A 13,276-nucleotide genomic window follows, 5' to 3' on the forward strand; every position below is an offset into this window, starting at 1 on the left:
CTCTCTGACACACACACACACACACACACACACACACACACACACTTGTTTCCCTTTGACTCCCAAATGTTTGCTATCTCCTCATGCCTTTCCTCTCCTTATCAGACCTGCAACCTTCCATCTGAAAGTGAAACGCTGTGCACTCAGAGACATCTACATCCACCCTGCTGCTTCTTCTCTTTTCTTTACACTTTCACTAAAAGCAGTCCCCCTTCCACTCTCCGCGCCTGCAAGGTCAAAAGCGCCCCTGCGCTGTTGCACTGAGCGCTGCCGACCTCCTGTCCACCATCTAGTGGCCGAGAGGTTGCATGGCTTCGCCATCAGCAGCCAAGAAATTATGGGATGGCCCGCAGAGGACCTTTGCGGCTTCTAGAAACGTACAAACCGGCCCCGAGAGATGGTGTTTTGGCAGATGTTTTAGGGAGGCCGAATGCTCTGAATGTACGAAATACTGCAGATGTTTTCTGCCCGCGTGATCCACGTGTCAGTGAATCTGTTTACATCATCTGCCTCTATTTTGTAACATGTCCTCCTTTCTAACCTTGGTGGATTCTGTTGAGGAAATCAATAACAGATGGGAGCTTTTTTTAATGGATCTACCAAATTTGTAGCTTAAGATAAAGTAAGTTACTCAAACTTGTGACTCAAAGTGTGTGTGATTTGTTTCGTTGTGGATTTTTCTGGATGAGAATGCTAAACAGGTATTCGGGACACCAACATGGTGGTCCCAAAAGGCACAGCTGTGCCACAGACCCCCCTCTGGTTTGATCAATAAGCTAAAGGCTGTAGGGGGGTGGCCGGGGACAGCAGGACGGACCAAAAATGATTTGTCATTGATCGGTTTCAGCCAGTGGTCGTGATGAGTGAGCCAAGAGTTTCCGGATTCAAAACTAAAGAATTCTGACATCTGCGAGGCAAATAAACAAACATCCATCAGACAGTTTCACACACAGTGCCAGGCACTGGCTTTCACGTGGCTGCCAGAATCCACTGTAAAAGGAGTGTTCAGGCGATGAGGCAGGTTTGCTTTTCATACAACACTGTAATTATAGATTTATCGCCTGTTACACAACCTCCTGAAGACAAGGTGCTCCGAGCTATGTTAACGGAGTTTTATTGTCCCCACCGACTCCGTCATTATTGCAGGTTTTACTGTACATGTTTACCTTGCAGTGAGGATTGATTTGGCTGTGCTAACATGCGAAGAATGTTATTGTTGCGTAGCTGCTGGCAGCAAATGAGTCAGGTGAAGAAGAATACGGCCATGACGCTCCATTGACGGTAAATGCACAAGATCTGTAGGAGGGGGGGTGTGTAGGGGACCCTAATGGGACCCTTAATCAGAAGAGGAAGTCATCGGACAAGGGAGCGCGTGCGTGATTCATTTCCATGTCATCAGTCACGATGAAGCCGGTGAATCATCTTGAATGGCTGCTTGAGACGCGTTTCACAAGATCTGTAGGCGACGTGTTGTAAGACCCACGTATGGGTTCACATTTCATTTGTACAAACGCAGGCCTGACCCAGCACGCCGTGACTCAGACCTTCAACAAGACCTCCAGATGTTTAAGCATGACACTTGATTCTCCGGGGCAGCCGCAGAAAAAAAAGAGGAACCAGATATCAGATGAGCAGCACTTCTGTTTGTGAGGTAATTTCCCTGAAAATAGCCTGAACTGTGGAGGCTGAGGGCACACATGGTAACAATAGAGGCTATACATGGACAAGAAAACCTTTGGCAGGAAAGTCAGCACACTTATACCCGCGTGCACACATGAAGACGGTTGTGTGTACTTACAGATGTCTGTGCACGCATATTGGTGGACACATTTGTGTTGTCAAGGAACTTTCAGGAAACATAGTCTGGCATTGACGGACACACGGCGTGGGCCCGACACACACACACACACACACACACACACACACACAGTCATCCTGAGGAACAATCCCTCTCTTTCTCTCTCTCTCTCTCTCTCCCAACCGTTGCATCACAACCCTCCCATGATGCCGAGCAGCGAGGCCCGGAATCCCAGCTGCACTGCGTCAGGGTGCAGCAATGCTCTCCCGACCCCGTGGAGGAGTGGACACGCATCCATCTCCACGTCCCCCGGTGCATTTAACTCTTCCAGGAACATGCAGGACGCGGGCAGCTGATGGTAAACAAGAGTGGGCGTGCAGGGCGTCGCACACGTGGCCGCCGAGCCCGGGAGTGCATCGTGGATGTTTCTAGAAGGCGGTTAGCAGAAGGTGGACGGAACAAAAAACACCCACACGTCAGTGTTGATGAGGAGCACAGATATTTGGAAGAGTGTCCAAATTTCAGTGTGTGCTGTTGTTTCTCTCCTCTCCTCTCTGGGCTAGGACACTTTTTAGACTGTTTTTGAGAGCAGTAGATGCACTTCTGCTCGGAGGCTACATGCCCCGAACACCAGCGACTTAATGGAGTGTAATATGAGATACATCAATACTAGTGCCCTTTCTCTCCATAATCCTCTTGTTCAGGTCAGTTTCAGGCTCGCATTCCGCCTCGTGTTGTGTAAAACAGGTCCCCCATCCTGTCAGGGGACCTGCTGCTATTTGGTACTTCTTCAAGAGCCGTTGCTGAAACACCGTCCCGCGGTCAGCGAAGCGAGGACGACACGCTAAACACACTAAAACCCAGCATATCTACGTTGTATGACTTGTGATGAGGAAATACCTCCAGATAATGAAAGAACACACACACGAAGTAGGTTAAAGATGACCCCCCCCCCCCCCAAAAAAAATGTTTGACAGGGCTGATGATATTGTGGGCAAAACACCAAATATCTCTGATGAGACTGCAATTACACTGCAAACAGGAGCCTTTCCCAATCGAAATCGAGTGATGAACAATGTGCAGATAAAAAAATAAAAAAATAAATAAAATTCAGTCATCAACCTAGTCTCTGACGTGCATTCTTTCATTTTCTGGAGTCATGATTTCGTTCAAATCATACGACGTAGATATGTTGGATTTTTATTCGTGTTTCTCCGTTCATCTCCCATAGACTTCAATACAGCTGTCATCACAGTCTGGCACCAAAAGCGAGAGTCAGCGACTTCGGTACCCTTCCTTCTTAGGCTCCTTTCAGTGAAAAGGGGCTTTATCTGATGTTCAAATTGCAGATTTGAAACTGAACTGTGAAAAGAGGATGCAGTGCAAGTTTTTTTTTTTAGTCAGCTGCCAAAATGACTGGGCGCACACTCTCAGTATGAGTCTGTACATTCTCAAGAAAATCACACCATAAACATGTTTTTCAGACAGAGTATTATCTCGATACTTTATGTTCAGCACAGCGTTTCTTTTTGTAAGCGAGGGACGTGTCTCGGTTTTGGCACCACCTGCGAGTTTTATAAGGAGCTGTTTGCGACAGATAGTAGGCGTATGAGCGGCGGACTTTGCCACCTGAGGACAGGGCGTGCTCATGTTTAGCCCGCAAGTGCACTTTGGTTAAGGTTGGAAGAAGACTGTGGTTTCGGTTTAGCTGCACGGGGAAAACAAATTAAACATGCTGTCGCTGAATGCTTGGCAGATAAGTTCAGGATGAATGATCAGATACATTTAAATTACTGTGTTAATCAACTATTATGTGCATGAAATAAACCTAGACGAAGACCTTTTCCACAATTTCCATTTAAATCAAACACTTTCACCATCACAAGACGAAAAATCGTCTTGCTCAGCATGTATTGCAGGATGCGATTGGCTGCGAAGGTCATCCTGTCTGTCACCTCCGCCCCCCCTACGTGTCTGTCACATCGCATTTTTCATATTGATTGTGAAACCGCACAGACTTGCAGATTGATGAATGCTGACTGGGAAGTGACAAATCCTGAATCAGTCAGGGAAAAGAAAAAAAAAATCCATCTCACAACTTCAATAGTGTCAGCAAATCAGATAGAGGTTCTGCTTGGAGAGGTTCATGGCACAAGCTCAACAGATGCCGTTTTCAGCAGGCACTGGAAAAACACACCTACTAAAGAGGAATTTCAGCGAAGATATAGCCTGTGCAAGTCAGTCATAGCTAATACCTAATATGACCAGCTTTCTTGTTTAGCACCGCTTAGTTCATTATTGACAGTCATCACTTCAAAGAATAAAACAAATCAAAGCATTGGCATTACACCCAGCTCCTAAAAACACTAAAAACACCAGCATGTCATGACTTATTTGAAACCACAAAGTCTCCTCCAGCACCGTCTTTTTTTATCACTAGACAGATCTGAAAGCATCAAATAGTAGGTATAAATCCGTCCAAAAAGGTCCTTGTTGACATATTTTATCGCTTTAAATAAACTGATAACACCTTCACAGCCAATGATTACACACTACGAAACTAAATCAGCGCCTCGAGGTGTCTCCTTGTCTAATTAAGTGAAGGCTAGTCAGAGTAGAAGTTACTGTATGAGGCAGGCAGAGGCTTGTTGCTGTGATTCCTTTGTATTTTTCAGCTGCACGTACAAATCTCTGCTGTGTGAATCACACGCTAAAATACTGCGAGTCGTTTGGACAAGCTGTGTTGAAATCGCCGCAACAAGAAGTCACTGAAAGACTTATTTGGGGGGAAGGATTCTTTAACTTCCAAAGGGAGGAAATGTAACATTGGACAGAGAGGGAAACGCTTGTATAAGGATCTGGCCGGGGTTTTGAAGATGCGTGTCCGCCGGGAGACAGGGGAGAAGCATTCTCCATCTAATACACACCCTTTTCCTCGCCTATGATGTCATCGCTGCCTTTAAAACAAAAAAAGACAAGAGGGGGCATCAGGTGGCGCTTCATCCACCACTCTCCTCCTGCATCCCCACAGGGACTGACCCAGCTGTAATGGTCTTTACTCCCTCACTCAATACCTGTCACACATCCCTGCACTCATCCATCCATCCAGTCACAGAAGGTACTTACCTCCTCTCTTCTGGAGCATAATACATCCACCGAGCCTGATCTACGGATCTATTCCAAGGCCTTGTCACACCACATTTAAAACTGCGATTCTGCAACAATCAGTGCTCGGAGTGGGCCGGTACTTACCAGCTAAGAAGCAGGATTGAAATTAGTGTCACATGGACATGGCGGACATTTTCCTCTGACTTCACGCTCACGTTAGGAAGCTCACTTGTCTCACTGCTTTGTTCCAGTTGTCGCTTTGTCAGATTTCTGTAACCACAGGGAATCGGACAAATCAGTATCATCATATGAGACTGAAATCAGACATTTTTCAAGGGTAAAACAACACATCCAACAGCCCGTTAGCTTCTGTTAGACAACTGTTAGGCTAACTACATCTAAGCTAACGTTACTGTTTGATAGTGTGACATGATGCAATTAAAAATTAATTATAGTTTATGATTACACAGTTTGGATGCGTTAGAATTATAGCCTGGTGGCGAAACACACATGGGGGACTCATACACACAAGTTGTTAAATAGGATGTTTTACCTTGAAATATGGCCCGATGACCCTTTCAGATTTTCACTATTCATCATTTCCGTTGCTGAGATAGACTGAAATTTGTCAGATTACCTACATTTACGTGACAGCATTTTGCACTTCTCACTCTGAGTGAGACGTCAGAGGAAAATGGCTGCTGTGTGAATATTTTTTTATTCTGTTTAGGGATTTATTTATTGATTTATTTTTGGAACTAAGGCGCATTAGACTGCAGACAGTTTGGATAATGAATAGTTTAAACAGTAAACAGTGAGTGACTTCAGACAAACAAACGTATTTCACAAACAGTAAGCAAGCTAGACAGTTAGCTAGGAGGGCGACGTCTCACCTCCTTATTTCCTATTTCATCAACTTTCTTATCGATTGTTTATTATTACTGCATTGTATTAATATATTGTAATTGTTTCATTTTATTCTCATTGGATTATGTGGATTTCATCTCACTGGTAAGCACCTTGTATTGCCATTTTGTAGGAAAAGCGCTATACAAATAAAGTGGAAGTTTATTAACGAATGAAATGACGATCAATCGTGAAAACAAAAATGCCATGAAATGGCCACGAAAAGACAAAACACAGAGAAACCTGTAGAGCTTGGCTGACTAAGACTGGCAACTTAGCTGTTAGTTCACCAGCTGCCAACCGGCCCTGAAAGTAGTCCCTATTCTTTACCAAACCACAGAAAATGCCATTCACAAAGAAAATAATCATGACGACAAGAGTTCAAGTATGTTGAGAACTCATGTTAATGTCTAAAAGTGCTGAGTCACCTTATGAATATACTTTATATCAGAAAGATAGTCCCATCAGCAGCATGACTCATTGCAGCGTGACTCTTACGCAGCTAGGAGTATCTTTTCCACTTATAAAGTGTAAATCAGGCTCAGAAGAAGGAAGAGTTCTGTTTTATTTGGAGCGGACTGGGGTTCAGAGGGCCAGCGGTGAGACTCAGGGGGGCGGCAGCATCGGCGCTCCTCACCTCTCCTGTGTTTATCATCTGTTTATCCTGTCCAACTCGCGCAACTGTTACACAAGCAACCTCCACGGGTGTTCGAGGCTGAGGAAACATTTCATGGTTTAGAACAATTTGGTCTCTTTGTTTGTGCTGGTAAATTAGGATTTTTTAAAGGGCTCGCTGAGTGTTATTTCAGGCCAATGTTAGACATTCTCTAGTAATCTGATCTCTGCTCTCACTCCTCTCTCAGCGCAGCGAGTCCTGGTTTTGTTGTTTAGACACAATGGGACAGCTGAAGGTCTCATTGGCTACAGGAAGTGGGTGTGAGTGCTTTAAATAAGCATTCAAACACATGCATGGCCAAGGATGTGAGTGTCTTGGTTTCAGGGCAGATGGCAGTACAGGGGGGACTGAATGAGCACTGCCCCCTTGTTTTTCGCCGTTTAGTGCCACAGAAGCAAGACTGTCTCCATCAGAGGCTACAACAGGCTGGCAAACACTTGAGATTCCTGGACTCCTGCCGAACATCGAGCATCATGTTCCAGCCGTGTCGTTCCATTGCCATGGAGACCTCGACAGAAAAGGGCCAAACAGAAGTGTCGAGAAGCGGGACGAGGGAGAGTGTTCCGGGTCGTCTCGCAAAATGTCAAGCGGGCGAGAGAGAGAGAGTCATCGACATGGAGGCCAGACGATATAAATGGAAAGTGCTGCTAATACGAAATGCACTTAATATAAAAAGCGCTCGGGTCACATGTTTGTAAATGGAATCTATTAACAGCCTCAAGTTAACAAACGAGAGCACTTCATCATCCATCACTGCTTCTCATTCACTAAGCAGATGCCCCGGAGTGACTTAAAGGTTTAGTGAGAAGGATTTAAGGGGGCTCTATTGGCGGCGATAGAATGCATTATTCATCATTATGTTTTCATTAGTGTGTAATCACCTGAAACTAAGCAATGCTAAGTGAGTGAATGAGCCTTTTATAGCTACAGAGGAAGCGGTATCCAGATGCCACCGCTAGAGAGGGCTTTCTGCATTAACACATTTTTAGTTGGAAGGGGAAAAGGGGAAAGGGGAGGGGAGGGGTATTTACTTGGTTGCAACATACAACCTCAACGCTAGATGACACTAAATGCTACAATGCTACGACCTTCAAATATTTTTTTCCACACATACACTCATGGAAAGCACTCATCATTTATTTGGGGTTCAGTGTTTTGACAAGTAGACTTTGACAAACCAAACTACCCCACTAGCTAGCTGACAGATAATGGTTAGCTGGCGTTGGATCACCCTCAGCCAGCGTGCTTGCGCCATATTTCTCTGGTAACGTTAAAATGATTTGGAAAAGGACAGACAGGTTGGTTGCTGACTTATTTTTAAGATGACATGAGTTATCCTCAACTGGAAAACATCAAAGCTTCCTTTAATTAAAGCTCTGAAATGCCTCAGTTTGTGTCTTTTCGCTTAACCTTGTCAAGATCCTTCCATCGCGTTCTGTAGACCCTGATGTCGGCGTCTTTAATCTATTGCCTGACTTCCAGAAACAGAAAATCTACTAAACTCTGTGGCACCGGGCTAAATTGGACCACCGTTGCCATCTTTCTTCAAGCTTGTCAGCTGAATTTAGCACGGCGCAGACAGGAAGTAAAGTGCCGAAATTAACAAATAACATCCAGTTACTTTTCAAAATAAAACACTCCGTGTTGACACCAGCAGACGTCATGAGACGTCGTGAGGCCAGCTCACTTTTCAGGCCCTTCACATGCCCCAGTTGTCTCCACCACTCAAACGCCGCACCGATGTTGACTCGGGTCTGACTTCTTTCTTTATCCAGAGCTTCTTTCGTCGCAGCCATTTCTGCCTCAGGCTTTCTTTGCCTTGCCTTTTTAGAAGGGTGAGCTGTTACAAGTAACGCTGGCTGCATTTTCTCTGCCATTGTAACCAAATGAACTTCTTCTCCTGCAACTCCGTATTTCTGCAGAGGAGTGAGCTGAATATTTCAGGCATCAGTGAAAGGTAACGTGTGCACGTGCGTAGGAGGGAGGGAGGGACAGAGTTGGGCGCAGGCAGAACGAGACATGAAGGCATCTGACCAATCCGTGCATCTGACCAATCCGTGCATCTGACCAATCCGTGCATCTGACCAATCCGTGCATCTGACCAATCCGTGCATCTGACCAATCCGCGCATCTGACCAATCCGTGCATCTGACCAATCCGCACTATTAGGGCCGAATAGAGGTCTGATTGTTTTCGTTCCTTTTTTTTTTGAGTACATAATGTATTGACTACTCTCAGGATAGCAGGACCATTTCACCCAGTATAACGAAATGTGTTTCTGAAGAACATTACAGACCCTAGCTTTAATAGCTGCAACATAGTTCAGCTGTTTTTTTATGTGAAAAAATATAGTCAAAACTATGTGGACACCTAAACAAAGCATTGTAGTATTTGAGTTTATTCGCCACTACAGTCAATTTAATTGTATGTATATAAAGGCGAAGTCTGTTTTAAAATTGTTTTCTATCCATTCAAATAGCTAAGACGATTTGCAGATGTTGTTCTTTTTCGTGCTGCTTACATTCCAGGAAATATGGGATAGTCACAACCATCCACTCATGTTTTTTGTTTTTTTTTTAACAGAAGGACACCCACACATTGTATCTCTCCCTTGAGCAGAAACCATGGTGCCTCTAAACAAAACACTTCCTCTTGTGATGAGTGAAAAGTGCGAGCAAACGTATATTGTTTTTATGACCCTGTTATAATCTATGTTCTGATGAGCTATGCATAAAATACCTAAAACAGAAGTTGCTGTTGAATGAAATTGGAAAAACATCTGGTATAATATATGTCAGGGCCTTTTAAAAACCCTGCATGTGACAAAAAAAAAATTCAACAAAACAAAAAGTAAAAGGCTATTAGTCCAAACCCCTGCGTCAGCCATTACATGTGATGGCCCTGACCTCTGACCCTTGTGGACCTAAAACCCTTTTGTCAGGCAAACCATAAACACTAACCCTGCTAGACCGTCGACACTGATCCCCCAAGACCATCCCTATCTGATGACAGCACCTGTTATCCATCAATACATGTTTCGCTCAGTGTCTGGCAGCAGCGCGGTGAGGAGACGCAGAGCAGACAGTCCCTCAGATATTATCATTAAAGGGCAGCCACATCAGTGAGGCTCTTCCCATACCTCCACCTCCATCTCTCTTGTCTCCTCCATTTGTCTCCTCCTGGGCGTGTTCCTACAAGGTTCCTCGAGGATTCCCAGAATATCTTAGAGACACTATCACACGGAAATAAGGGGAAAGAAATAATTGAAGAGAGTGTGCTCAGAGGAAGACATAACAAGGTGGTTCACATGTCTGATGTTCCTGTTTCTTGTTTCATCCGTATGGCACATGAACACACTATAGGGGCGTTGCTCAAGCTGTGGTTCAGAGCCTCCTCGAAGGTCCTCAGATGAATCTGAGGGGTCTCGAGATGATTGCAGGGACAGAGAAAAATCAGTCTGCAAAGTTTTTGCCATTTTTGCTTTTTCTTGCGCAATCTTGGTGAATGCATCGCACTGAAAAACCTTCAAACTAAACGACCGGAGAAGAAAAGTCACTTTTTTGTAACAACTCATACCACATTACATCTCCAGAACGAATATTGAGGCATGGACATTGCCTTATTTTTAAGGTGTCACAAGCCAAAAAACGTGTCAAACGTGTTTGGGTGTTTACTCGCTGCACCTCATTTCGACAAGATCCGCTCTCACGCATCACAACATGCCATACAAACACAGGAGCCAAGTGCAGAGCGACTGAGAATAACCGGCTTCCTTTGGGACTTTGACAAAGAATGAAAAGAAGTTCAGTACCAAGTTCACTCTCACCATGACATCATTAGGAAAAGTTTCAGATACTGATTGAGTCATTATCAAAATATCACAGCACGATTTTTCCATTGTTCCGCGGGTCGAGGCAAAACTCGTGGTTCCTCTTTCTCATTAGGAGTGGCACTTCAACCGTGTCTACTGGCTATTTATGAGTCAAACCAACGTTCCTGCATTTCTGCCTGTCATATGTCATTTTCTGTTTGCTGTCTCAGGGTTATTTTTTCTAAGATTTGATTTGAGAATTGAGAAGGTGAAGAAACAACAATTGTGCAAAATTGCCTGCAACTCGACTTCATGCGGCTCGTCTTCGTTTCTGCTGTATTTAAGATGACATTGTGAGATGAGGCGAGAAGATAAAGAGAAGAAACCACAGACAAATGCTAAAGATTGATGGTATGGCTTGAAAATGGTCCTCCTGGAAGCCTCTCTGGGTGGGGCTGCTGCAAAGTGGAGCCTCGTAATTGTTTGAGTGACATTAATGCAAAGCCCACAGCATGTTCATCCTGCAGAGGCACAGGTGAAGGAATTTACATCAGTGACCATAATCTCTTGCTCTCATCTAAGTGGAGTGATGGAGAGATAAGGCGAGAGGTTTCAGTCCAGAAATGTTGCTGATGAAGGTAAAACAAGGAATTTGGAGGCTTTGAAAGCATCAGCAGCTTTGCTCATGTGTCCTTTCTCTTCATGTCTCATCCGTTCCTGTCCTCTCACTGTGGAGTTTCCACAATAAAAACACTGAATAAAGTTTTTTTTTATCAACTTTCTAGCAATATTCATACGAACTAGTCACCAGTTATACTGTAAAGAGCCAACTTTGCTGTGATGAAAAAGATGCTGAGAGTACTGGAGTCAAAGATGGTGGACTTTTCCTATCATACATCGTGATGAGCAGTTTGGGGTTTTTTTTGTTCTAAAATACAAATAGTGTCTGTTATTGTTTGTTCAGAACACATTACTATACTGAAATTATATGACACCCCTGTATACGTTCATATTCTCCTTTGCCCATCAAGAATATTCAGACGTACACGGGTAAAAGCTGAGGCAGAAGCAGAGATCAAGCAGAGAAACATCTCTCATTTCGCAACTGTCATCATTTGATCATCATCAGTGTTAGTGACTCATAATCTCTGGCGCGGAAACACGCGACCACAGACAGCAAACATTCCTCGGCTGTTACATCTTCTCACCTGCCTCGCCTGACTGCTGGCCAGGTTTCCACTTACATCCTGACTGATCGAATGAGCTGGAATCAAGTGCAACGATAACACAGCAATCAGCAGACAGCGAGCAAAAAACGTATGTTTCAGCGACTGACTACGTACACTGTCAAAACATCAGTTTGGCACAATTTTCTCTCTCCTTCAGTCTCATGTTGGGGCTGTAGCCGCTGGACCTGGCCCCATCTTTGGCCCCATCAGGCTTCCACTGAAATGACACCGTCTAGACACACTAAATTATCCCAGGCTGTTTTTTTTTATTATAACGTTTAAATTCAGTTCAGTTTATTGCTCTTGCTCCAATTATCATCAGTATTTTGCGGATGGGCTTATAATAAATGTATGGCTAATGGGTTAACACAATTACATCATAAGGCATGTAATGATAAAGGCGAGGAAATATGTTTTAACATCTGCAACCAGCGACAGATTTAAGGACAAGAAACAGCACCATTAATTTAAAAAAACAAATGAAATGGCTTAGAGACATAATAAGTAAGAATCCTGCATGTCAGCCTTTGTTATATACTTTGTCAATTGTTAACATCAATATTTAATCCTCAGTAAATCCATAAATTTACTTTACTTTTATAGGTGTGTCGCCTGTCGCTATAACATCCGGGTTAATGTGAGGAAGGAATACTTTGGATAAACTTAAAACATTACGGTCTTCACGAACATTTGAGGAAAAGTTCACTAAGGTAAAGAATTAAGTAAGGTATCATTTCCCCTCAAGGTTCAGTCTGCAGTCAACATTACAGTACATAAACGATGGACAGTGGAGGTCACCTTTGCGAGTCACTGCTGCAGTCGGGTTGCTCAAAAGGCTCGAAGATAAATCAGTTTTTAATCCAAAGAGTTTCAAATCTAATCTCTGACCTCTCCTCCTGCCATTCACAGATCAGAATCCAATGCAACTTGGAGTGTTTATTCCTCCAGAAGGTCTGGCTCTGCACCTGACAACCTTACAACCTTCTTTGGTTTTTGATCGAGGGACCCCAGGAGGCAGAAATTACATATTGTGCATTTAACATCTGACCCAATGACTAATTGTCACTATTGCACTGTTACCTCATTCATGGTCTCTGTCAGACATTTGATCATCTTCATGGTAATAAATCTGGCATTTTCTGACACAGCGTTGGATTCTTCACACCAAAGGCAGGTGAGTTTGAATACACAGCACAACATGGTTAGATCGTCATGACTTTAGGGTGTCCTCCCACACCGGATATTCTTAGCTCCCCTCGTGGGGAATATCAGGGTCTGGACGTCCCATACTGGAATGTGGATCAAAAGGATCCCACATCCTCCACCATCCTGGTATGCTGGGAATGAAATGGGTATTTGAGCCAAGAGGAATAAAGACACATGTAGGGATGTGAGTTAGGCTGCGCAAGTGTAAACATGTACAAACACAGAGGCGATTGCAGCCCATCATCCTGGTGAGAGACTTCAGAAGACGCCCTTTTGGATCTGGCGTAGAGATGGGGTCTGTAAATTTAATAAGGTTGATGGTAAAAAAAAAAGGGATGTTGCCCTTTTTGTTCCTGGTGGTCAGGTGTTCCTGTCAGATTGAAAAAGATTTACAAGAGAACATTTCCTCACTTCTCATGCATGTTGGCGCTTTCGACCATTTCATGGTCTTCATCATCTGGGGCGAGTTTGTAACTGGACTCTGACGCTGACGTTGTTTTGCCAACTGTTTGTTGCCAAGGTGAAGAATGAAGCCCAGTACA

Source organism: Acanthopagrus latus, chromosome 3 (genome assembly GCF_904848185.1).
Source record: "Acanthopagrus latus isolate v.2019 chromosome 3, fAcaLat1.1, whole genome shotgun sequence".
Taxonomy (NCBI): Eukaryota; Metazoa; Chordata; class Actinopteri; order Spariformes; family Sparidae; genus Acanthopagrus; species Acanthopagrus latus.